This window comes from Zonotrichia leucophrys, chromosome 1A, assembly GCF_028769735.1.
Source record: "Zonotrichia leucophrys gambelii isolate GWCS_2022_RI chromosome 1A, RI_Zleu_2.0, whole genome shotgun sequence".
Lineage (NCBI taxonomy): Eukaryota > Metazoa > Chordata > Aves > Passeriformes > Passerellidae > Zonotrichia > Zonotrichia leucophrys.
Window position 1 is genome coordinate 2,077,795 of NC_088170.1, and position 26,557 is coordinate 2,104,351.

General features: G+C 38.3%; 1 protein-coding gene across 21 annotated transcripts in view; it reads right to left on the reverse strand.

The window, feature by feature from the left end:
• PLEKHA5 (pleckstrin homology domain containing A5) overlaps window positions 1-26,557 on the reverse strand; it is a 155,451-nt gene that overhangs the window by 70,089 nt on the left and 58,805 nt on the right. Inside the window, exon 1 of one of the 21 annotated variants that reach the window (XM_064734942.1) lies at window positions 24,859-24,877. The exons of 19 other annotated variants lie outside the window; for them this stretch is intronic. The gene's annotated coding sequence lies outside the window, so the exon portion shown is untranslated. Of the gene's footprint in view, window positions 1-10,442; window positions 10,566-24,858; window positions 24,878-26,557 lie in introns of those variants that run through there. One more of the 21 variants, XM_064734932.1, reaches the window with a different exon arrangement.

Here is a 26,557-nt window from a genome sequence, read left to right on the forward strand (position 1 = left end):
GAGTTGTCTGAACTTGGAAAAAAATTAAGTAAATGCAGTCCCTACACAACAGCAAGCAAGGATGTGGTCTGTGGCTATGCTGCCACTTCTATTTTACTGCATCTGTAATGCCACATTTTACAGCAAACAGCAAATGCAAGCACTTTTTTACCAGCGCTATCATACCCTAGAATTACATGAGCCTTTTTTCAATTAAGGTTTTTCAACAACAAGTTTGGAAAGGGGGCTGCATGGCTCCACAGGGAAACATCTGAGTGTGGTAACTAAACATCAGGGAGCCCCAGGAGAAGTGGGAGTGAAGAGACAGCCAGTCCCAAAGTGCTGACAGACCTGTAACACGTCCCATACGCTGCTGAGAACAAAGTGTTGGTGACCCTTTGTGTGTGCACACGCTTTTGGGAACGTGCAGACAAAATTCTCCTCGTTTTCCTGGCAGACAATGTAACACCTAAACTGTAGTTCCTGCTGCTACCACTTTTCTGGGCTGCTCTGAGTTTATTTTTTCAGGCAACCTGCCAGTTCTGTAGGCTTTCCTTTTAAGTCCTCCTCAGCTATAGTTATAGCAGCTTTGGTATCTTTGCTGCTGCTGTAGCGGAAAGCATCTGGACATTTCTATGCAGCTGACTGTAGTCCAGCTTTTATTTTTATTTTCCAAAAGATTAAGTAATGCTGCCCCAAAATTCTAAGCCTTCCTCTCAATGGGACCATTCTAAAGCCACACTCATATTCCAGTGAAAATATCCATATGAAAACAGCCTTTTCTCACTCGAGCAGATATGATTAACATGCTCACATGATATATTTCCAACATAAAACTAAGTTTACGTAAGCAAGAGCAAACATTTAAAAAAACCCAACTATTTCAGAATACTAGGATGAAATACTTGCTAAAACAGCATGCACTCTATTACAGATTGAGAAGGTTTTAATAAAAAACTCCTCTTGCTAACCAAACACTCCATTGTCAGGAAAAGTTACTGTTCTCAGAGTTCCCAGAACTTCATGGGAGGTGTCTTTCATTCTGTAGGTAACATATCTGGGAATTTGTAAAATACTGTGGTTCAGTAAGGGCTGCAATGCCATTGTGGCAATTAGTGAGATACACCTGCCATATGTCATCAATTTATGCAACATTTCATTACATTTTAAGCTCTGGGCACAGGGTCTGACACAGTACCCTGATAGCAGCACTGCAGATGAAGAAAACGTTCAATTCTGTAAGCATTACTCTGCAGTAAAAATGACTAAGACTCTGTTTGCTATCTGAGGTAGAGTTTAGGAGAACACTGAAGTGGGTTTTAGAAGGCAGACCTGTCTGTAAGCCTCAGACTTGGAATCCCAGGATCCTTCAATGGTTAACTCCCTGCTGAGATCCCAAGAACTAGAGTAACAATTCTGAAGTGAAACCCCACAATGTGTTTTCTGAAGAGAACCAGGGTTTGGAGCAGCATGGTCCAGCAGGTGGTTTGAGGAGCAGAAGCACCACTGGACTCTCCAGTCTGGCTGCTGCTGCCTCTTCCTGCTGATGACAGGACACTCATCATCATCATCACCATCATCTCACCCTCTTCTCAGCCCTGGTGAGGCCATACCTGGAGAGCTGTGTCCAGTTCTGGGCTCCTCAGGACAAAAGAGATGTGGAGATCCTGGAGGGGAGCCAGTGAGGGCTTTGGGGATGTGGGGAGACTGGAGCATCTCTCAGAAGGAAAGGCTGAGGGAGCTGGGGCTGCTCAGCCCTGAGAAGGGATCTCATCCCTGTCTGTCCCTGCCTTCAGGGAGGGCTCAGAGCAGGGACTGTGAGGCCCAGCAATGGTGGGACGACAGGAATGGGCAGGAACTGATGTTCCACCTGAACACGTGGAAGAACTTCCACTCTGTGGGCTGTGCCCACCAACACTGCCCAGGGAGGTCATCTGCCTCTCTGGAGATGTTCCAGAACCATCTGCACACACTGCTGGGCCCTGTGCTCTGGGGTGCCCTGCCTGGGCAGGGAGGTGGCACCAGATGCCCACTGTGGTGCCTTCCAACCTGGCATTCTGTGGAGACTGACAGCAGATGGCTGAGCAGCTGATGTTATCCAAAATCTCGCTTCCCTGATGCAGCAGGGACACTGTAGCCTCTCCTGAAGACATAAGAGAGGGTAGAACAAGTAAAAGCTAACTTGTAGAGAGGGCAACAAAAAGCCACATTCCATTTTAAAAACTAAAAAAAACCAGCAACCAACCAAAAAAACCCCACAAACAAACATGCCCCCAAAACAAAGAACGCAAACAAAAAATCCCTGTTACAATACACAGAAAAAGCTGTCTTTGCTGCTTGGGTTTGACCACTCAGACTAGCACTCTAACAAATTGGGACATTTAATTAATAGGGGTTAATGAGAAACCACTAATCGGCGTTTTTTACATATACAATATTAGAGATTTCCAGAACAAGAAATGAACCTGACTTAAATTTACAAGGGATAAACGATCACAGCTTGCATGAGCACAACTGTACAACACTACCAGAAGAAATTCATCACACCAAGTAAAGTAGAGATAATTGAGCTCTCTTCGTCACCCCCTCTACAACTACAAACATCAAATTCAATAAAAAACTTTTAGCAAATGCTTTCATAGCTACATAGCAACTTTTACTCTTTTCTAAGCTCACTAGACAGAAAATTATCTTCACCACATTCCACTAAGTTCAGTGATGCAAGCCCTGGCCTATTTCATTTATTAAAAGCCTAAGTGAGATGTGCTCTTGACCAAGTACTAGAAATAGAAGTAGGATTTCAAAAAGCATTTCTGATTTATGTTTTCATTTCACTGTATGAAAATTAGAGATATTATACAACAGAAGGCAACTTTAATAGCAATTCCTCTTAGCAATTTTAATGTGTTTTTCAATAATTATATTTTGAAAAAAAAGCTAAAAATACTTCTAAGAAAAGTGAATGCAGACAATTTAAGCAGTGTAATACCTATTGATGTGGAAACAGTTGTGTATTTGTTCAACAAACTCCTCCTATGGAACTGCAAAAAAGTAAAGTTCCCAAATTCACTGAGTTACAAATCCAACAGATGTGTAACTCAATAAAAAATAAAAAATAGAAAAAATAAGATTAGGAAAAAATAGAAAATAAAAATAAAAAATGAAAATCCATAACAATAGAAACAATGCATAATTTCAGTGAATTTCTACCTCAAATTCAACAACAGAATTTCATCAGACATTTGGTAAAAACACAGTGTTGCTTTGCAAATCTCTCTAAGCACACTGGGATCAAAAAAACAATATTCATTAACAGTAGTTAAATAGTAGTTAAATAGAAGTAGTTAAATACCTTATTTATCTTAAATTTTCTACCTTTGGTGACATTTTTAACTGGTAGAATTTATCATCACTCAAACTTGTTTGCTTTCTGGTTGGTTTGTTTTTGAGGTGTTTTTTTTTTTTTTTGTATGGTGGGTTGCTTTGGTTCTTTTTGCACTTGGGTGTTTTCTTAAGATTGTGTAAATCACACCAATTTTTTAATCATCTAAGCCAAGGTTATATAGAAGTTTAACAACATTGCACTGCATCCAGACAGCTACACAACTTCCATTTCTTGACCACTTCAGATACCTGGGAATTGGCATTGTCACCACACAATCACACCTCTGGTGAACAGCCATTTTTATTCAATAAAACCACATTTCTATTAGTAACTCAGCAGAAGTTCTAAAAGAAAACCATGTTTATAAAGCACTTATATCAGAATACACCAGGTTGTAACAAGACCCTTCCTAAATCTGCTGAGAGAGAAAAATGGTCTGGCAAACTTCTGCCAAGTCACTGTCATCTGGGAAATGATTAGAAATCTTTATTTTAGCAATCTGAGAGAAGAAAACAGCTGAGATGTTGGTGCACCCAGTTGTCTATCAGTTGTGACTGTGGTACCTATTCAGACACATCCTGCATTTCAAGCTGTCCCTCCCAATAGATCCTATTGTGCAAGAAATAAGCACCAAGATTGAAATTTATAAAAATAATTATTTTATAAATGAACAGTCATCACTAAGGCTTTAATCACTGGCCTTCTTAAAGCCATTGTGAGGATTTAATTGAATAATCTTGGTGGTCCACTGATAGAGCATATGCAAATATGTGCAGCAGGCCCCAGAGGATAATTAATTGAAGCTTACACCATGTGTGGGCCTGCATTCATCTCAGACAAAAGAGTACAAACCCTATTAAAAATATTCATTGCCTGTGACGTGAAGTTCAAGCCCAGAGACACACGGGGCACAAAGTGTGGCACTGAGCTGGAACACTGAACGTGTCCCTTGTCATCCCCAAGGTCCCAGCTGAGCCTCGCTGAGCTCTCCTTCCTTTCAGTTCATTTGGTGCAGCTTCAGGAGCTGATCAGCCCAGAAAAATAACAATATTATTGCTTTAGAACAGCAGCAAGTTGTTCTGCAAGTCTCCAAAAGATTAAAAATGTCAGCAGCAAATAAAATTGGTTTGGGATTTGTTTGACATCACAAGTAGATCAGAAATTATCTCAGGATTTTCTCAGAACCCTCCCAACCTTTTAAACAGACCTTACACTGTTTTCTTGAAACATCCACACCTAATGCTCATTTGCTCCTAAACCAGACTAACAATCCTGGTGCACACTGAATGTATTTTAATTTACAGGTGTGGACACCAATCAGGCTTGTGGGGGAGCTTTGGGAACTGATCTAGCTGCAGTGGGCCCACACATCCCCTCTTTTATTTAAGTCATCATTGCCTATTACTCACCTTGTTAACTTCAAGTATTTATAAAAAGTAGGCAGCCATCGACTGCTTTTGAGGAAAAAAATATACTGATTTTCAGGAAAAGCATCCTTACACTATTCACAGAAAAACACCAGAGAGTATCATACTTTGATATGGTGCTGTCACAACTCATCTTAAAACATCAACACAACAGGCAGAAAATGTCAGCCCAGATGGACCCACCCATATACAAAATATGCACAATAAAAGTTATTTTGAGAAAATGAATTGATTTTTAGAACCAGTCTACCTAACAAATAGCAAAAAAAGGCAAGTCAATCTAAATACACTAAAAGATTAAATCCTATTTCCTTAAGTAATATTTTCATTCTTAACCCATCTCAATGCCAAGTTTCTTATAAAATAAATGAAAACCACAATTTAGACAGATGGTTGAAGAAGCAGCTACACCAATACACACTATCAGGTAAGGAAGCATAGCAGATGAAGAGTAACACTTCCTCTCTAATTAAAGTAATTTGACCTTTTTAAATTAAGGACAAAAATCTATATAATGGGCAAACACAAATTAATTATTTAAAGTGCTATAATAAATACACTAGAATAAAAAAAAAAAACAAACAGATTTGTTTTTTAGAATGGCTTCAGGTCAGGTGTTTTAAAAGGTGACTTGGCCAAAGTAAGTACCAGAAGAAAAACAGCATTTGTGTAGCAGGATATATCATCATTCAATTTACAGACGAGATTTCAGAACCCCATCTGATCAAGAGTTTACGTCTGCCACCCACTGCTTATATGCAGACTGTCAATCACTTTGATGCCTGCTGGTCTCATATAATCAAACTGTTGGCTCTAGAAGTCCAGAAATTTCCATTTGACAAAAAGTATTTCTTGGCTGCCTCCCCTTGTATTTTCACATCTTCGATTTCAACACCTACACAGATTGATCTGCATTATCCTTTTACCTCATAAATGCAGAGGAACAACTACACTTTATTTACAAAGTAAACTGTCAGCACATTTGACAGCTCTGCAGGAAAAATACCCAGCAAAAAACCATTATAATTCAGCAGTCCCCTAGTTTTACATCTCACAACTGTATCCTTGCCTCACAATACAACAGAAATAACAATTAATATTTATTAAAGACTTTTGCTGACCCAGCAACACATTGTGCTTCAGCAAATGGCACACCAGGTTGCTCCTTCCAAGGTCGAACTGCAGCAGCAGAGAAAACTACAGGACAACACGTCTTGAACAGACATGATGCCTCCAGTGACCTTCCATTAAATTCACACCTCAGTGACAGCCAGGATCTGGGAGCTGGTTTTATTTCTCAGGTGGTTTTTTCAAGCTTAGGGTACAGCAAAGTGACATGGAACTTGCTTTTTTCACAACAGCTGACCATTGTGTAAGAACATCCTTAGCCTCAAGCAGGCAAAAGTGACTTTTTAAATGTGTTTTTAATGCGTTTTAAGTGTTTTTAATGAGAGAGCAGTTGATCTGTACGTGACATTTCTAAGAGTGTAACTATATGACAATGAAAAATATCCTGGTGAAGACTCAGTTCATTGAGAAACTCCTTATGGGAAGTGAAAATCAGTTTATTTCATTTGTGTCAGAGCAAGAGGTCAGGGACAGAAGAACATTGGGATCACACTCAACATCAGTCATTTCACGGGATTTTAAAAAGGCAAAGAAAGCCCCAGAGAAAACACCCTCTGTATTGGGTGGGAACATTATTTTTTATAGACTTCTTTAGGAACTTGTGTAAGTTTTTCTTATGTTGAATCTGGCTTTGGAAACACTTTTAAAGGACTAGTAAAATTGTATCCAAAGAAGTCAAATTAAGTGCTGTTTACCATATGGAGTATTACTCAATTCTCCTCTTACCAGCAGAAAACATGAACATAAGGAAGAGATTTGCAAGGCAGGGACTATTCCTATGAAACCCAGAAGTGAAAACTCCTTCCCCCACCTTTTTTCTTTCTGGATTACACATTGTATCAGGAAAGCAGATTTTAGGCTGCATTTCAAGACTATAAAACAGAGGATTTGTAAAGAAATATGTTTTTACAGTATCTCTCACCTTATATCCTCTTTGCAGAATCAGCAACTTTAGAGATGTTCCAGATCTATAAAGTAACTATGCTATGCAGAATTTTTACAGCTCTCCAGCTACTCAGTACAGCTCTACTTGTTATGTACCTTCTGACATTCAACTGTTTCTGAATGGTTTTCTTCTGGCATGCCAAATCTTGCATTCTTTATGGGGATCCAGCCTCCAAATTTGTGTACTGCCCTTCCTAACTCCAAAGCGTGGCAAATTTGGAGATGTAATTAATGCCAGCAGGTTTGGAGTAGCACAATACTTTAGAACTGGCACAAAGAGGAAAAATCCCAACACACCTGGTCATTCCCGGTTGAAAATAACAGTAGTTATTTGTTTCTTTACTTTAAATCCAGATTTCTGTGCCCACTGGAGCTCCAGGCACCACAGAACTCATGGAACAGCAATCACAGACCATGTTTAACTCTTTATGAGCCTCGTTTTGTGCATCCTCCTCTGATGAATGTGGCAATGAAATCTCCTGGAGATAATTAAGGCAAAACCACCCAAACCAAACAATCCAGCCTACTCTATACATTTTAAAGGAACAGAAAATGCACAAGCCAAAATACATATTTGTCAAACAACTTCAGAAAAATTTATTTTCACTTTTGTTTGGAGAATTCCAACCCTAGAATGACTGGCATTGCCTCATAAGTTTTTAATGATTTAATGCCAAGCTAAAAGCTTGATTTCATAGTATTTTATGCTATAAAGGCAGACGTGGTCTTCACAAAATAGGTGTTTTCAGTGTTTTGCAAAAAAAGAACATTCTGGAAAGTGAAAACAGATCAATGTATGACAGAAATAAAAAAATGTTAAGTTCAAGCAATGAATTCATCAGCTTCCCCAAAAGCAAGTATGAACAAGCAACAGTGCCTTGCCATGAATGTTGTTCATATTTTTCCTCATTAGGCAGAAGGTATTTTGAGGTAAAGAATTTGTTCCATAATCACGGCTCTGAACTACCTCACCGCTCAGGTGAAATCAGAAATTTATCCCTTCCCTCTCCGCCTCCCAAAATAAACACCACACTTTTAAGCTTTTGAAAATTTTTCTCTGCATGACAGCTTTCACTTGTTTACTGCAAAAAAATTGTTTCTATGGCGAGGTAAGTGAATCTGCAGATGACTCTGAATGTTCACACCTGGTGTTCCAGTAGGGATCATATTATTTAGATGGAACAGGAGTTTCAATACCAGAAGAACCACACGTAACCCCCTTTCACCAGTAAAACAGCAGACTGATACACCTGGCTCAATTTAGAGGCAAAGCCAGAAGTTTCTTTCAGTCTTGCAGTTCAGTGACACACAGCTTTAAATACATGAATATATTCCTCTGCTAGCTTAGTTAGGTCGCCACACATCTAAATAAAAATATACTTTCAGATTTAAAAACCTTGCTCATATTAATACTGTATTGTTTTCTCCTTTAAAAAAACCAAAAAAACAACCCAAATCCTGCAAGAAAATGGGAAACTTACGAGCTAGAATGTGACTCCTATGGGTTGGAAAAAGTAACTGGAAAATTCCAGCTATCACCACATCATTGAATGGACTATGGAACTATGGCTCCATTCAGTTAACCAACGAACCCAGAAAGTTTCATACTAGCAGCCATGATCAAGCTAACATATGCAATAAGCATTTCTAGACCTATACTTAAGAAAGGCCACTCATTCCATTCCATTTTCTTTTCTGGAAAGAATTTAGGCACATTATTATGTGCTTAACTGATTAACTTAAATGTATAGCTGCATGGGGTTTTTTTGCTGAAGAAAAGCAGCAAATTAGAAGTTTATGCACAATCCTAAATTCCTGTCAACAGAACAGCACAACAGCAATTTATGCCATTCAATCTATACAATTTCAAACCTAAAATGCTACCAGCACTTCATTTTTGTGCATAGCCTCTGTATTTATTTCCATCTCATAGTACATTCAGTATACCAAAAAGCACAGCACACTTTAAACATCTTTGAAGACAGTTTGATATAACTGCCTATAAAAAACTATTATGGCTAAGCCCAAATCACACTAAAAAAAAGACCAACAAAACAAACCAGTGATACAACTTGCATTAGAATTTCACTTATCCAGCTTAAGGAGAAATATAAAAAAGGCACCAAGTTGGTAAGAAAAGCATCTCACTAAAACGAAACATTAAACTTTATCTAAATTCAACATCATAATTTATTTGGGAACTAAAATGACACAGAAAATAGTTTTTCTATTCACGACAACAGAATTTAAAAGGCTTTTCCCAGAGCTCATTGTTTTTAGTTCTGGGTTGGGAGCCAAACCACCTACATGAAGAGTCAGGAAGAGTCAGAGCTACAAAGGAACTTCAATGCTAACAGTCATCTTCCAAATCACGTAAATCATAAATATTACATCAATTCTGCATCTGCAATACATCACCACCACACCACTGTACCACAAGAATTGCCAGTTGCCGCATTAATGAAATTACCCTAAGCACAGGTTTCTGGAAGCTGATGTATTACATCCACCCACAGCTCTGATTCAGACCATCCAAATTCTGTCTGGAATTATTTCCTGATGAAAATCAATACCTAACTTTTACTGAGATGAGTTGCAGTATTCCCCAGAATCTTCAAACAGATGAATAAGACATTTTTTTTGCATGTATTCATCCATCAAGACTTGTCATCCTTAAAGGAACACCAAAAGGAACCAAAACCAAAGTGACACAGCAAAACCCTGGGCTTCCCTTGCTAAATGCCTCTCTGGAGATAAGTGTGCAGTAATTTCCTAGCTATAAAATATAAAAACCTTCTCAAAATTGGAATCTGACAAGATTTTCAAGTGTTACAGGACTGCAGCAGTCTCACAATTAGACATTTATCTGCCAGGGAAGAGAAAAGAAGACACGCATTTTATATTTCTCCTATGAAGAGAAAACAGTTACCATGAAGTGGAAACTGAAGTGCTTTTCAGTTATTTAAATCCCAAGCTACAACCAGATACTGCTTTGTGGGTTGGCTGGTGTTTATTTCCGAAATAATTTTTATGCTGACAGATTTTGCAGCTCATTTTACGACATGCCTACAGAAATAAACACCCAGCTTTGCAGGTGATACACACAGAGATACATACACCGACTAGAAATGTACTTGGTTTTCTGTTTTGTGCCTTCCACAAGCCCGAAAATCACATTTGAAACCTGGCATCCAATAACACTGCCATATGAGCTGTGTGTTAAATCAGGTACCTTACAAGTGTCTATTTGGAAAGTACTTCCCATTCAGCATTGCAAGCTAATTAAAAAAGCTCAAATTCCTGCTACACTCAATCTCTATGACATGATTTAGCAGAGAAGCATGTCTAAATAAAAATCTTGGAAGTGAGACACAGTTACAGTAAGCAATAAACACAACCTCTACCCACAATTAGGCTTCTACTTAAAATCTTAACTTGAACTTTATTCTGCTTTGCGTATATAATGAGTTATTGAATGCTGGATCAAAAAATCTAAAAAAGAGCATTTTTTCCAAAGTGGGAGGAAATGCTTTATGTCTCAGGAAAAACAATCATTAAAATGTATAAGAATTACTCACCGGTCTCCAGAGACATGAATTCTTTAGCACAGGCTTGACACACAAACAGGAAAACAACAAGTAAGGATGTGAGGGACGACCCTTTTCTCTTGGAAGCTGTTTCCCAGTGAGCGCTGCACAGCCCTGACCCAGAGGAAAAGCAACTTAGCTGTCAGGATTGCCAGACTCTGGGAAAGCTGATCCCAGAGTGATGTCACTTATTCCTGAAATGTTACTGCAGCTCCAAACTATTGACTCTCTCCTACCAATAAAACCTCATCCTCCAGATGATGGAAAACAAAACGTTTAACTACAGGACTGAGTTTCAACAGGAGATAACAGCACAGATTTTAACTGCGTATCTTGAGCTCAGACAAACTATTACAGTGAGAAAAAAGTGAGAAAAAAACCCAAAACACAAAAGAAGCTCCAGATGTTATCTAAATATACTCTTCTAATTATCTCTAACCTGCAAGGATTTTTTCTTTCTGGCAGCAGTAGTCAGAAAACACTCCATGAGATGAAGGGGAAGAGCAAAGACCGACACCACAGCACTGGGCATCTGCCTACAAAGCTCCAGATATTCAGCTGAGAGGATCTTGGCCTGGCAGAGTGGCCCTCACCCAGGTCACCTTTCTCCTTTTTAAATTCTGAATCCCAATTTTTTTAATTTTTCTCCTCTTCTCCCAAGGTGTGCCCCACAAAGGAAGCTCAATCCTCAGGATTTTGCCCAACTCCATTGGGAAACATTTTTTTTTGATGGAAAGAAAAAGAAATGAGCCAAACCCATAATGCTTGTGTGCTAAAATCAGGAAGTTTTAATACTGAAATAGATGTATCCAAAATACTAATGCAGCTATAATGTGAAGCTATAAGTGCTGTGAAGAACACCACATAAAGTAAAGAAATTATCACAACGGGCACTGCAGGAAATTTCTATACTGGACAGAAAAAACAGGCACTAATACTCCAAAAATATAAAGCAAGAAGGAGATGAAGAACACGAATAAATTATTTTGCGCATAAAATTCACTTCTGCAATAGTAAAAAGCAGAGTTGTACTTGAAGGGATGTCTGGGGTCTTCTACAAAATCCCAAATTTTAGACTAGAATGCAGAGATTTCATATTAAAACCCTAAACATCAAAGATTATCTTCAAATTAGTGTCACACACATCTTTAAATATGACAGCCCACAGATTTCCAGCAGTCCTGAGCCAACACCATCCTAAATTAGAGCTGGTTAGCAACCACCAGGGCACTGTGTGGGCAAGCACCACCCTCAGTCAACTGCACCGAGGGCAGTGCCAGCCTTTCTGCACAGAGAAGGCCTGGATTTTTGCACATTTGTTACTGAAAATATGTGTGCCATAAAGGGATAAGTCTTGCAGAATAAAAAAAAAAAAAGCAAATTCACAAGATAAATTGCTGCTTTTTAAAAAATGATCCCACACGTGCAAGATGAGAAATTCTAAGGAATGCATAAAGTAACAAACTAGAGGGAACACAGAAGCCTTCAAAGCAAAGAAATGGCAACTCAAGTTAGAACAGCAGAAAACATTCCTCTGATAGCAATGGGAAAACACCCCAAAAGTGGCAGGCAGTCAGAAAAGGCTTTAAATGGGGATTGACACCTCAATTTTCAGTGTGAGCAGCATCAAAAGCAGAAGCTGGGAGCAGAATAAACTAGAAATCAATGCAGGGTACAAGCTGCCATGGAAGGAACGGGTTAAAGAGAAGCAGCCAAGTGCTCAACAGTGCCCAGGACACTCCTGCCAGATGCCTGCTCAGAGCTAAGGGGTGAGATCATCAAACCCTTCTGTGTCACAAAAAGGCTGGCTCCAAAACCCACAAGTGCTAAACCCCGAAGGCAAGTGACCTATTTTGAAACAATTTCACCTGTCACACTTAGAATAGCAAAAATCTGGAGTGCAAAACCTGTGAAATGCTGTTTTCCAAAAAAGTATGGGATGTGAGACTTGAGCCAAGTATTAACAATGCAGAATTAGTTGGAAAATGTAAGAGTTTTACCATCAGTCTATGGTAATGCCAAGCCATGCACTGTATTTCAAAATGTGACTGGATGGATTCATAAATCCAAGTTCTATTAATCTGATAATTTTTAAAAATATTTTTTTTCAGACTTAAATAAATAGAAATCACCATGGGTGCACTAAAATTGTGGTATTACACAGGCATGTGTTAAGTGGTCAATATTAGATATTGTGCCTCCTTTTCTTGCTTGGCACATTTAATTCACAACTTGAAGTTAGCAATCTTCTCTTCCTCTTTCTGATAGCATATGATAAGTTTTATAGAAGTAATTAATCTCCTGTTAGTTCTGTGGCATTAAAGCCTCTCTTTGTAAGAGCTGTGCTATTTCTAGAAGAATCTAAATTTCATTAATAGCCTCCAGCCCTGAGTTCAGTGTTAAGACTTGATGAAGCATTAGCACATGACGGTGGCAGACAAAGATCTACCAGTTCTGAGAGACAGAAGCTTGCCAGAATGTAAGGGCTGATTTTGAAAGAGAAAATCTTAATATTTAATTACACCGACTTTCTGGTTTTGTCCAGTTTTGAATTTCATTTAAAAATTAGCTATTTCTGAAGGCCTTCAAGCTGAGATTGTAGTCAGTGCTGAAGCACCATAATTTTCAACAGAGCTTAACTTCCTAAAAATATAAGAGAGCTAAGACTAATTCTGATAGTCTAAATCAGAGTAGTACAACAGGACACACTTTGTCACTACTGAACTAGAAAGTTAAGTTCCACTTAATGTAATTTGCTATTTTCAGTAAGAAAAAATTTGGTTTTTTCAGCCAAACCAACATAACTGAGCCCGAGGAGCAGGGGAAAATAAAATTACTCTGGGCACATATGTACAGACAACCACATGGCAATACTGCCTATATTTTTCACAGAATTTAGGGGTTTACATTCATGTCTAAGTTACTAAGACCTTTACTAAGTTATTTTATTAAGGCCTTTAGACATTTGATTTAGGGAACATACTTCTGATTAGCTCAAGAGGCTGCCTTATTAACAGTCAGTGTAAATGCTATAATATACAAAAACCTTAGGTTAAAAAGATGTCACACAGGAGTGAGGTTCATGCAGAAATGTCAGATGGACAACAATCTTGGTGGTCATCAAATTCAACCTCATGCTCAGAGGTAACTCCAATGCCAGATCAGATTGCAAAGGCCCTTGTCCAGTTGAGTCTCAAAAATCTTCAAGAAAGACATGGAATCATTCTCTGCTCAAGAGGCTTGGGTTTTTTACTACTATTTTTATTTTAATCTGTTAGAATGTACTTTACTGCAGTTTATGACCATTGCTCTTTTTACAGTTCTGAAGACAGTCTGTCTCATTTACAAAGTCCATGTAGTTAATGAAGGATGCAGTTAAGTCCCTGCTTTTGTAATTTCTTCAGGCCAAACACATCAATCTCCTTCAGCCTCTGGAGCAGAGAATGATTCCAAGTCTTTCTTGAAGATTTTTTGAGACTCAGCTGGACAAGGGCCTTTGCAATCTGATCTGGTGTTGGATTTACCTCTGAGCACGAGGTTGAACTTGATGACCACCAAGATTGTTGTCCATCTGACATTTCTGCATGAGCCTCACTCCTGTGTGAGGAACTGACTTGCTGATCAGTGACAAAATAGTTCCACCCCAACTCCAGTGAAGACTCTCTGCAAATAGCCACTGAATTGAAACTTTTAATTATTGACTGCTGATGGTACAGTCAGTTCCTCACCATTCATCCCATCCATACCCCACGCTCAGACACAAAGGTACCACATGAGATACATCAAAAGCCTTGCTGAATTTATGTGGTTTCCACTGTTTTCCCCCTCCGTTGCAAAAGGCAGTCACTGTAGGAGGCAGCCAGGTTGGTCAGGCAAGATTTTTCCTTGATATATCCATGCTGGCTGTTTCCAATTACCTTCCAGTCTTTCACATGCCTAGAACAGTTTAAATGAGTTGCACATTAATATTCTCAGGGAGAGAGGTGAAGCTGACCAGTGTTTATTTCCCTGGATTCCCTTTCTTGCCATTTTTTTTTTAACACAGCAATGTTTGTCTATTTGCAGTCATCAGGGTTATCCATGTTGATAAAAATCACTCTCACGGTGACATCTGTCAGCTCACTCAGCACCCTCAGCTGTTTATGCTCCTAGAATAAGAATCCATGGCTGTTCCAAGCATCAGTCAAAAAACAATTTTAACATGATATTAAAAAAAACCCAAACACACAACAAAAAGCAACCCAGGAGGGGTAAGGGCCTTAAGGCAGCTTATATCTGCCAAAACAAAAAGAAGAGGTGGGACAACAAATGACCACATAGGAAACACGTCACCGGTCCACGTTGCTGTAATGCTCCAGGATCTGCTGGGAGCTGCCACCTGATATTTCCTCTGCATCCACAATCCTGCTGTAAATCTCTCTACTGAGAGCACTGAGGTGTCACCCAAACATTTCTTTAAGCTTGCTCTGCTTAAAGCTTTAAGCTCTATACAGCATGAGCAAAAACGATAATGAATTTGAAAGCAGGAATTTTGACTGCTTGCTGTTGACAGTACAGACAGAACACGTTATCCCAAAGGGAAAGCCCAACCTTGGCTTGCAACTGGAATGCCTTGTTCTGTCCCAAACATCAAGGAATTTAAAGACAGGTAATGGAAACTGCATGCAGCATGAACATTACCAGTCAAGCAACCTCAGCAGGCAAGGCAAGCCCTCAACAGCCCACAGGGCTCTTTTTTCCCAATTACATGACACACAAAGACACTGAAGAGAGCCTTAAATGAGCTTGGGAATAACCAGGCAGCATTTAGAGTTGCAGTCATACTAGAATAACATGTTAGCCTTTGATTCTACACAAGGAAATGAAAAGAAGAAACGTGAATGTTTCCTCCTTCCCAATGCTTTCAGAGGAAGAGAACAGCATTTTTAGATTTACTACTGAAAGACCAAGATTAAAGCAAATGTCTGGTTAAAGAATGCATTAATTTTACAAACATATATACATATCTACAGCATCTTTTATTAAAGCAAACTGCACTCTCTTGCTGCAGGAGTTGCCATTAGGCAACAGCTGAAACAAAAATGTTTCAGGGAATTTTAGCTCACTGCTGATGCCACCACCAGTCAGAACCTACTCTTCACTCAATCACAGAAAGGTTTGGGTTCGAAGGGGCTTTAAAGATCCTCTGGTTCCACCCCCTGCCATGGGCAGGGACACCTTCCATGATCCCAGGGTGCTCCAAGCCCTGTCCAACCTGTCAGCTTTCAGGGATGAAGCATTTATAGCTTCTCAGGGGAACTGTGCCAGCGCCTCACCAGCCTCACAGGCAAGAATTTCTTCCTAACACCCAACCAAACATGCCTTTTTAAGATGAAAATCTGCACTCAAATTAAAAACTGCAAATTAAAAGCTTTCTAATTAAAAACTGCACTTACCCTGTCACTACTTGCCTAAGTTCCTCTCTCTTCTTTTTCTTAGCCCCCTTAGCTCCTTCCCTTACTTTTCTAAAATGCACCACACATGTTTAACCCAGGATGCAACTCTTCAGCGAAGAGCAATCACAAAACCTGATTATCTAGAGATTTTATTCACTGGAAGACAGATTTTCAACTACGTGCCAGACATGAAGGACCCACAGTCTCCCACAACTCATCATTAAGGCCTGAATCTTCTGAGATGGAAGACAGACACTTATTCCACTCCCTGAAGCCTGCGACAGTCTTCTGCTCCCCCCAGTGGCAAAAACCCAAATATAATCCACAAGGAGGCCACTGAAGCAGCATCACACGCTCACACAGCACTGCTCTCAGAGGTTCTTCAGACCCAAAACTTCCAGTATGCTAAGGACTTTTGTTCTACAGAAAATAAACTACATTTATCTTGATTTGTGCAAAAAAACTTTTTGGAATTGATAAAGTAGTTGCTAATGGAAACATTTTAATCTGTAATCCTAAAGCTGCCAGGAATTTTCTAGGGTTGTGATAAATGAAAAAAAAATTAAAATATTTTTGATACAAGCATTAGTAGCAATCTTCTGTTTAAAAAGAAGTCACAGGAAGCTGCAGCCACGCAGACATCACTTGCCTGCTCTTATCAGCCTTCTGATGTCTTCTTTTTACACTGGAGTTTTACACTCCAGTAAAGGGGAGCAAGACTTGTTCATTTCATTTCATTCAATAATATTCTTCCTTTTTCTCTCTCCCTAAAAAGGAAGGTGCTAAATAAGTAGGATTGGCTGAAGTGGTCCACAGAATTATGTGCTTTAAAACCACTGACTGCATGAGTTTTAAGACCTAACAGCTTTCTGAATTTCATTTCCATGCTTGTCTTTCAAATGTATTTTGCAGACTTTCCCCAAGGATTAAGATAACAAAGTGACAAGCAGCTTTCTAAGGATTTTTCTCCACTGTCTTTTAATGATTTTGCAAATGTTCATGCCAGTGCATAGCAGTTGCTTAACTTCAATGGCACGGTTTCTATAAGTACATTCCAGTCAGGTTACATTAGTCATTCTGATATCTCAAAAATAATCAGGATATCAAATATTCACTACTTGAGCTTGAGAAGACACATTTCCCCCAATAATCATAACAAGACTCACATTACAAACAGTTCAGCTCTTTGCAGAATGAATTCTGATGATCCACATCTATTGGATACTGCCTGTCAGAAAACATGAATTCAATGTTTGGACAGAAACAGAATTACTGATAACCATCTGCAGTGTGATAAAGGACTTGATACACTCTGAAAAAACATCTGGTTAGAAGTTACAAGCTTCTCTATTCTACACATTGGGGTAGTTGTTCCTAACATGGATGACATGCCACAGTTATTGATAAATCACGTTAAACCTGTAAATTACAATTTCTGCCTCTAGAGCAAGGACTGTGATGTCAACAGAATTAACAAAGGAATCTACTGTCTTCAACTAATTTCTTTTCTAGATAAAGAGCAACAGGGTCCTATTATTATTCCTTATTACTGTAATTCTTCAATTAAAAAGGTTTCTTCTATTTTCATTCAGTATGAGAAAGTGCAGAGAAGTGGAAGTGTATTCACCAGACATTTTTATCAGTAAGAATGCTACTGGTGTGTGCACGAGGTCCCCCAAGTAAAAATAAAGAAAGTGCAGACTATTTGCATTCAGTGAAATGCTTTTCAGTGAAAAAGGGTCTACTGGTTCAGTTTCAAATTGTAAACTTTTCCTCAATGCCACAGGGATATCAGAGCTTTGCAGCGAACCAGCTGGAAACATTTTAAAACTATGGAAAGCATTTTTCTTCTAATCTTTTTCAAGGAAATGGCTGAGCCATTTTCATTTAATCCTTCATATAAAACTATGGAGGTAACAAGAGACAAAAGAATTGAGCCTGGGAAGCTGAAGAGCTTTCTGGATCAGAAAGTCTACAAGTGTTAGAGGAACTACAACATGGTTATGGTTAGTGTAAAGCAGTGGCTGAACTTCTGTACAGGTGTGGACACACCCATGCACTCACATGACCCAGACATTTCTGAGCTTCTCTTCTCTTGGCTGTGCTATTACTTTTCCACATAGCTCTCTGACTTTGTTCCAGCTTTACATAGGTGCAGCAGAAGCTTTCATGAATTTTTGGATGAAAATGAAGAAGGGGAATGCAGTCACAGACTCTCAATATCACTTCAACACGGTTATCAGAAAATGACACGTTAGCACTCTACTAGACATGTCACTGTAACATAAAATGAAGAAATTAAATAAATCTAATTCTGTTGAAGTCCCACTCTGATTAATACATTTAATAGTCCTGTCTTAACAAAATTGAAACTGTTCTTACTTGGTTTCAATACAGACAAGGTAATGAAATAAAAACTTGCATCCAATGGATGAAATTATCAATCTGAATGTGTCCTGTGAGTGCGAATTATTACAGGACACAATGAGACAAGAACATCTTGGTGCTCAGAGCCTTGAGCTGATGAACCCAGGACCTTAAACTTCCTTTTACAGGGCAATACCACGGTAAGGTACCACAACAGAATTTCTAAATGGAATAATGCAAATCTGGTAGCTAAGGTATTGAAACCAATCCAGCTTCATGAGCAAGAACTTTCTCTGGGGCTATTTGGCTTTTCTCCCTATGGGGCCAGGTGCAGCTTTGCACTGACATGCATTTGAGGCATTTGACTGACAGTCAGCATCAAGCTAACTGCACCAGGGATGTGCCCTTGGGCTTCACCAGGCTTCCTCTGTGATCCTGGTTAAGTAAAACCTCAGTGTCCACTCCCAATTTGTACTATCATGGTATAAAATATTCCCCACCATTACAACAGATAAATTCAACTGAACAGCTAAATACAATAAAACAACAGCAAAATCCAACAGCTTAATGTTAAGTCAACCTCTGTTTCCATTCCAAATTTGTAGTATCATTATGTAAAATACTCCCCACCAATGCAACAGTGAGATACTAATGCTGCAACAGAAGGTTGTGGGGAACATTCCCAACCTATTTCTGGTCATTTAGGCAGCTGGAAATTGAATTCAGCTGCTCCTGCAGGAAGCACACCACAGCCAGAACCACACTGTACTTGGAGACACTTTCAGAGGCAGCATTAAAGAACTTATTTTGACAGCCTCAGTTTGAGGGCTACTAAGGATATCAGTCTTGTCTTTGCTCACAGAGAGAACAAATGCACTGGGCAGAGTGGGCTGAAGCAGATGGTATTACCAAAAGTGGTGGTGGTTAAGTCATGCCTTTCGTTCTCTGCTATGACAACCTTGATGGCTTGGGCTATTTTCTCCAGGAAGGAAAAAAAAAATCATCCCATTTCTCAGAACAGCAAAAAAAGAAATAAAAAGTCTTACATAGATTTCCCAGGCAAGATACAATATCTCATATCAGACAAATTTCTACTGAGTAAAATTGTTAAGACTTGCATTGATATCCTGCGTTTTAATGACAGCTCTGAAAACCTTTTTTGTATTTCTTGTTTCTCAGTACCTTTTCCCCCTCCAAAACCCCAAATATTTTACATCATATGCTAAACCCATCCTGTCAAAAATAACTGTCCTTTTATAATAATGAAATAAAGCCATTTTGCTGGTTTTGTTTTTATCTTAATCATGGGCCACACTTAAAGGGACCTCAACACTCCACATAGCAAATCCTGTTCCATGAAAATACTTCAGGTCCTTCCAGTAAGGATGTTACTCAATGTTGTCAGCAAACACAGCATTTTCACTGATTAAAAGGTTTTTATTCAGCTGCCCATATGCTAATGCTCATGTAAACGACAGATTTTCTACCAATATGGTTGTGTTATGATACCTATATAAATGCCTGGAAAAAATCCCTGTACACATTATTTTATATATTATGGCAAAAGAGGCAAAGGGACCATCTGAAATATGAAGAGAGCCAAATTTGGGAATAAACTTTAAAGATTGAAAAGACTGAAATTCTGACTAAGTTAATAATTCCCATATAAACAGGGAAGTATAAAACATGGAAATCTTTTGATATTTGACGCAAGATATGAATTCATTTTTTTGGCAAGATATGAACTGCACCCAAGTCCCTTCAAGCAGCCTGAAGTACATCATAATTAACATTTCCTTTCTTTTTTCCTCAATGGTCATACTTTCAAAGAGCATCAAGTTTTGTCTGGCTTGGAAAAAACAAAGTCACTGTATGGTACATGCTTCCATTAAATTCAGATTAGCTTAAGGAAAGCACAAAGCAATTCCAGTTTTCTTACAGCCATTGACATGTTTAAATACTAAACTGTCTCCTCACCACAGCATTGAAATGTGCTAAGACTGAATATTCTGAAAACACTGTAAAACATGGAAACATGCATAAACATAAGGAAAGTGATGTTGTACTGAAAACACACTGGAAATATTCAAGCTTATGTATCATTTTGAGAAGCATTCTCAAGAAGGTTTTTGTTTTTTTTTTTTCTTTTTTTTTTTGATTTTTGGTTTTCCCCTTTTCTATGTTCTTGGGGGGGGGTGTGGAAATTCTGATCTACAAAAAGAAATGTTTTACTTTCTCTTGGTCATCTTTTCGGAAATTTAAAGTTCTAAACAACTCCTCTATACAAATATATACAAACATGTGCTAAATTTTCATTGACAGAAAATCCCAATAAATACCTATTCACCATTGAATTGCAATGATCTAATGTATTTGTAGCAAAAATCTGCCAATATTCACAGGACTGTATTTAATATTCATTTTAAACCTCAGTGTACTGAAAAAGTAGACAATTTTTAGCTCATTCAGCAAAGATTTAACCAGCTCATTATTTCCACTCTCTTGGTACAAAAAAAAAAGCCAAATTTTTTAAAGAATAACACAATCCCAAATATTTTCATTTTTCACTTTAACAGATCCATTTCTCAACTTATACCAGACACATATAAAAAGAACTAATAATGCCTTCTTTACTTTTCCATAAAATCTCAGACTCGATTATACATGGCTGACATTAGAGCCAATTATTTTAAATGAGAACGGGTGCACATTTTCTTTTTCACTTGGAAAAGTAAATTTAGCTCATGCTTGTGAAACATAGCTCCACTCCTTCCTCCACTTCAAGAAAAAAAACTACAAAAACTAATAAATGGCAGTATCAGATTGTAGCAAACTGTCAAAAATAGGTCAAGATCTGATGCAGAATGCTGACAAGGTTTTTAGACACAACCTTCAGCCTAAAATTGTCACAGGCTCTCCATCCTCTCCATCTGGCACACCAACTGAGTATGTGCAATTGTCAGCAGTAGTAAAATCTCTTATTTAGAGCACAGTGTGAATGGAAAAAGGCTGAGCCTTCACTGTCCAAAAGATTTTAATAATTCAAAACACAGTTGGCAGGCAGCTAAAGTGATACACATCCAAAGGTTCCCCTTCACACCACATCCTTAACTCATTTTTTTCCCCCTGTGCAAACAATTATATTTATGAACACTCAAGCAAAAAGTTTATTTAAACATTATTTCAGCAGCGATGCTCTCTCAAAAGGACTAAAGCCACCACGACATTCTCACTGCTCTCCTGGTGAAAAAGTGCCATAGAAGTCAGTGACTTTTTATTCATGTGTAAAAAAAAATAATTTTTTTTCATCCTCTTCAAAAAATAACTCAACAGGTTGAATTACATGCCTTACATTTTCAGTCACATGAGGGAGTTCCTCAAGCTCCTTCCAGAGACCTCCAGTTTCTAAAAATCAGAACACCTACATGGCACAATCCTAGGAACCTCAATCTTTCACCTTATTTTATTGCCAATTACAATATATTCATCCACAATAAAACATAAGAAAATCCTTATGATGGCTGACATGTCTAAAATGACTGAAAAATAACATTCCTTAGCATGAAAAAGCATCATTTTATTTAATTTCAGTCCTCAATTCTGTGCAATTTAAATGCACTTGGAATAATCTTGTTCAGCCAGCAGCCCTCACACACATTCACCTCCCTCTCTGCATGTTCTCTGTGTATATATATATATATATATATATATTTATATATATATATTTATTCATGCACACACACTATCTAGAAATATAAAGAAACCAACAAAACTAGCACAGAGTAAAACTGCAGCAAAACTAAAGGCAATACATTATTGTCAAGTTGTCTGAGTTCTCAAAATAACCTCTTTATGCACAACCACCATTAAGATATAAACACAAGGCAGGTATTTTTCTTCCCACAAGCTGCCCATAACCCAAAGTGGACTTGAATGTTCAGTAAAATGGTTACAGACAAGAGAAGGTCTGCAGAGGGGACAGCATCTTACCTACAAAATTCAGTTAACCTTTGTAACAACAATGTAAAAATTCAGCTTTTTGGAAAACTAACCAGAGTCAGCACTCACTTCAAAGGAAAGAACAAATACTATCCTGAAGAGTAAAATAGACATGATCATGGTTATAAAAATAGCTTGTGATGTTTAACACTTGCAAATTTCTGCTTTCCTTTAGACTAAAAACTTTCTTTTACAAAACCCATGAAATACAACTTCCTGAGAGGTCTGAAGTTCTCTAGGACTCCTCTTTGTCCAGAAATTCTCTAGTGGTAAATAAATGGTGTAGCTTCATATTATCCTGCAGATCTCTGTGAGACACAGCTCAAGGCACCTGAAGGCACCACCATTATCACATAACATGTTCCAGCTATGAGTGAAAACTCGTATCAGAAATAACTAATAATTAGAAATAATAATAACTAATATTAGAAATACCTAGTAATGCTTTCAAGGTAACAAGTTAGTGTAAAAAGTGAATGTTGGTTTTTGTTTTGGTTTTTTTTTGGTTGAGGTTGGGATTGACAGTTTGAGATGATATTTTGTGTTTAGACTTAAATGTTTATTTTTAAAATCTATGTTACAGTCTCACAAGCAGTGAGTTTTGTAGTATTTTACTTGCAAGTTACAAAATGGTTAACTACCTTTTTTTAGAAGGTCTTTTAAGCCTAAACTACCTAAGATATGGCACAAATTATTTCTGTTTTTAACTTAATAACTAATCACTTGAAGTTGGCAATGCGGACTTGTTTGTTTAACTATAAAATATCATTCAAACTTATGAAGAAGAAGGTGAAGAAGAACTAGGTTCTGTTTTAAAACTTTTATCTTATTTTATATATGTTTACTATATTCTAAAACCTCCAACTCTAAGATTGTTGCATTGTGATATTACACACTTCTAATCAAAGTACATGCTTGTAATTTTAGTGCTGTCAATTAATTTTGGAAGGTTTCTCCATGGCCTCAGGTCAAATGCAGTGCTCTCTTAGGGGTCAGCACAGCAAGTCTGAAATTCTCAGCACCCAGGGCTCCAGCAGCAGCAGTGATGGATTTTGCTCAGCACAGGTCTGCAGTTCCCCCTCATCATTTGTCAGAGCAGCAATCCAGGCACAGCTCTGCTGATGGGTTATGACAGCCCTTTGCCACCATGAGGCCTCAATTAAATGCATTATCCTCAGGCTTTAACAAAAACCTTAACTCCTGCACCCACTTAGATCATTTTCCCCAGAAACCCCACATTAGGGGGTCAAGCAAACTCATGTTCAAGCACTCAAGATTCACAGATCACCCTCCCTCTTCCAGCAGTGTCAGAGTGAGGATGAAGCTTAAGGGCTTATTGATTCTGCTCCTATAAATCAGGTCAGCTGGAATCATAACAGGGGTTGTGTTTGGCAGGAGCCTCTTTGTCACACTCAGCAAATTCACTGACAAGCAGCTTTTCCCATTGTAACTCAAATCTTTTATCCAAAAGACTGAAATATGTATGCACAATCACAACAGGATAAAGGCTATCCACTTGTAAAAACAAGCTCCCCTCCCAACCCCCAAATATTTGTGAATGTATTAGTACTAAGAGCTCCAGTCTCATTCCTGTGTCACACCAAAACCTTAAAACACACTAATTTCATCCATAATATTAAATCATCTGTATTCACCCACAGGTAAGTGATATCAGGAAACAACTTTTTTTTTGGGAATGGAAGTGGGTGGTGTCAGTTTATCAATGCACTCACTGCTTTTTACAATCCCAGTTTAGAGGTTTTAAAAATATACTGCCAACTGATTTTTTTTTTTTTTTTGCTGGAGGTTAAATGCCTTGCATTAAAGAATTTAAAAGCTACAATTTGCAGATGTTCTTGGAGGAAAACAAGATTTTAAATCAAGTGCAAGAAGTAAGCCCGGATAATACTTTGTATCATAAATCCTGCCTTCCCCACAGTTAATTAGAAGTTAATTAAATCCTAAGCTGTATCAAGCATTCACCTTAACTACTACAAAGACTATAAATTTGTTCAGGAATTTCTACTATATCTTACCAAGGTGCCAAATCTCAGCTGTAACAGAGAACTAGGAGATACCTTTTCCTATTCCTTAGTTGGTTAAAGAAGGAAATACATGCACAGCAGCAAAACTAACATGACAACACCTAACTTACCCTGTTGAATTTGTCTTGAAATCAAGTACTGTAAATATCTTTCAGCATTGTCTTAAATAATCCTCTTTTGCAAGACTAATCAAGCCCCCTCGAACATATGAGATGAACAAAATAATCCAGGTTTTAAACCAAAATTGGTTTAAAAAGAACACTATGAAAAATGACTGAGAAGTGATGGTTGAAGAACTGTTGCTATATTTAGGTTAGCTAATTTGAAGTCAGAGGGAAAAAAAAAATTATGCCCATTTTTCTGCCCAGCCCAGCATTCCTGTTAAAAAAGCAATTCTTCTGCAGTAAAGAAATTAGTACACGTATTATTTCACTGGAGTGAAGCACGGCAGAGCCATTTCAAACAGATCCCATTATCAGAGCAGAGAGCCAAGTGCGAAGCTGAGTTTTATCTGAGATATCTAAAGGCATCAGAAAGGGAAAGAGATGAATATCAACTCACCAAAAGCAGCAAGGCTCGTCTCACATCCCCACTCGCCAGTTCCAAGAGGAATCATGTGTGCACGGACAGAAGGATGACAAAAGGGCATGCTGCGCTCTGAGTGACAGCTCTTCTCGCAGGCAGCCCAGACACACTCTGCGAAATCTCAAACGGTGGGGACCCGAGAGAGCATGCTCAGTGCCTCATTTAAACCGGCCTGATGCTTCATCTCAGCAGGAGATGGCCTACTTCCAAACAATTTCACAACTTTTAAGTCAAATCTAAAATCGTTAATTGGAATACGCAAAACTCAGCCGCCAAGCAGCATTGATTTTTTTTTTTTTTGTCCCCTCTCTTTTTTTGTTTTAAATCTGGGCTGATGCTCAGATAATTATTTGCACTGCTTCCCTGAAGGGCATCCTGAGGCTTAAACACTATCATCATGAGCTTCACTGTAATTACATGATGCCACTGCAATAGATTGGAAACCTTTTTCAGGATGGGATATGGTCTGAACACTCAGCACACAATTGATAAATCTGACAAAGACAACAGATTTGCTGAACAGTGTCCATATTGATTTAGGAATTGGCCTACCTGCTGATTTCTGGGCAGGTTTTTAAATTATTTATTAATTGAAAATTTTTTTTTTAGGGCGAGGGAGGCAAGACAAAAGGCTTGAGAACTGTCTAACAAGTGACTGCTTGAGAACAGTCTAGCAGATGATTTATGTTCCAGAGCCATTTACCTCCACTTAAAGTCTCTTTGTACATAAAGAAACCACTTAGCTTCTTAATGAAACAATTTATTTGGATATCAGAAGTCAGGTTATTCACATGCAAAAATCCTGTGAAGCAGATATTCAAACCTTTTCCCCTCAGGAGATGAACATCTTTTAATACACCCACAGACAAGTGGAACAGAAGCCTTCCGTGTTTTGGTTTCCTCTATCTCACAGCCCTCTTTCCATATTTATTGTATATTCATTTTTTCAAATGAATACACAAAGTTTTCCTCCTCTTGTGAGAAGAAAAAAGCTGTGCCCCAGGCACTTCTGGTTTTTTAAAATGCTTTCCTGCTTATCATTCAAGCTGAAAGCAGAGCCAGGCAGGCTGCTTTCTAAATGCTGTATTTTAAATTATGCTGTATAAAAGAGCAGCACAGCCCTCCCCCGGTCTGTACCACACCTGAGCATAAGAAAAAGATTTGGAATAAACTCTACCATCAAATCCTCCACTTCCAAGATGGTGGATATTGGTGAATACAGTGGTTGGCAAAGAAGCAGGACAATATTCTAAAGCTTCAGTAATGTCTACAAGTAACTTAAAATTTGGATTTTCCTATCTATCCAAAAATGCTTAGATCTATTATGAGGATCTGCGACTTCACACACAGAGTTTTGAAGTCTAAGACATTCACTCCAATGCTTTAAAAATCCTCTTTACTAAGGTAATTATTTGAACATGAATCCTTGCCCCTTTCCTTTGAATTCACACAAAACAAGAGGAAGTATTTCCACTTCAGCAATTCCTTCCATCCACAAACCCAGAAGCCAAGGTGCACAACAGAGCTGTGGCACAGCTGAACCTGATTTCATAAACACACCCAAACATCCCAGTCCATATTCCAGAGACACTATATAAAGTAGTTTATTTATAGTCATTTATCACATAATACCTTGATAATTAATTTTCTTACACCAAAATAGATAAAAAGAATC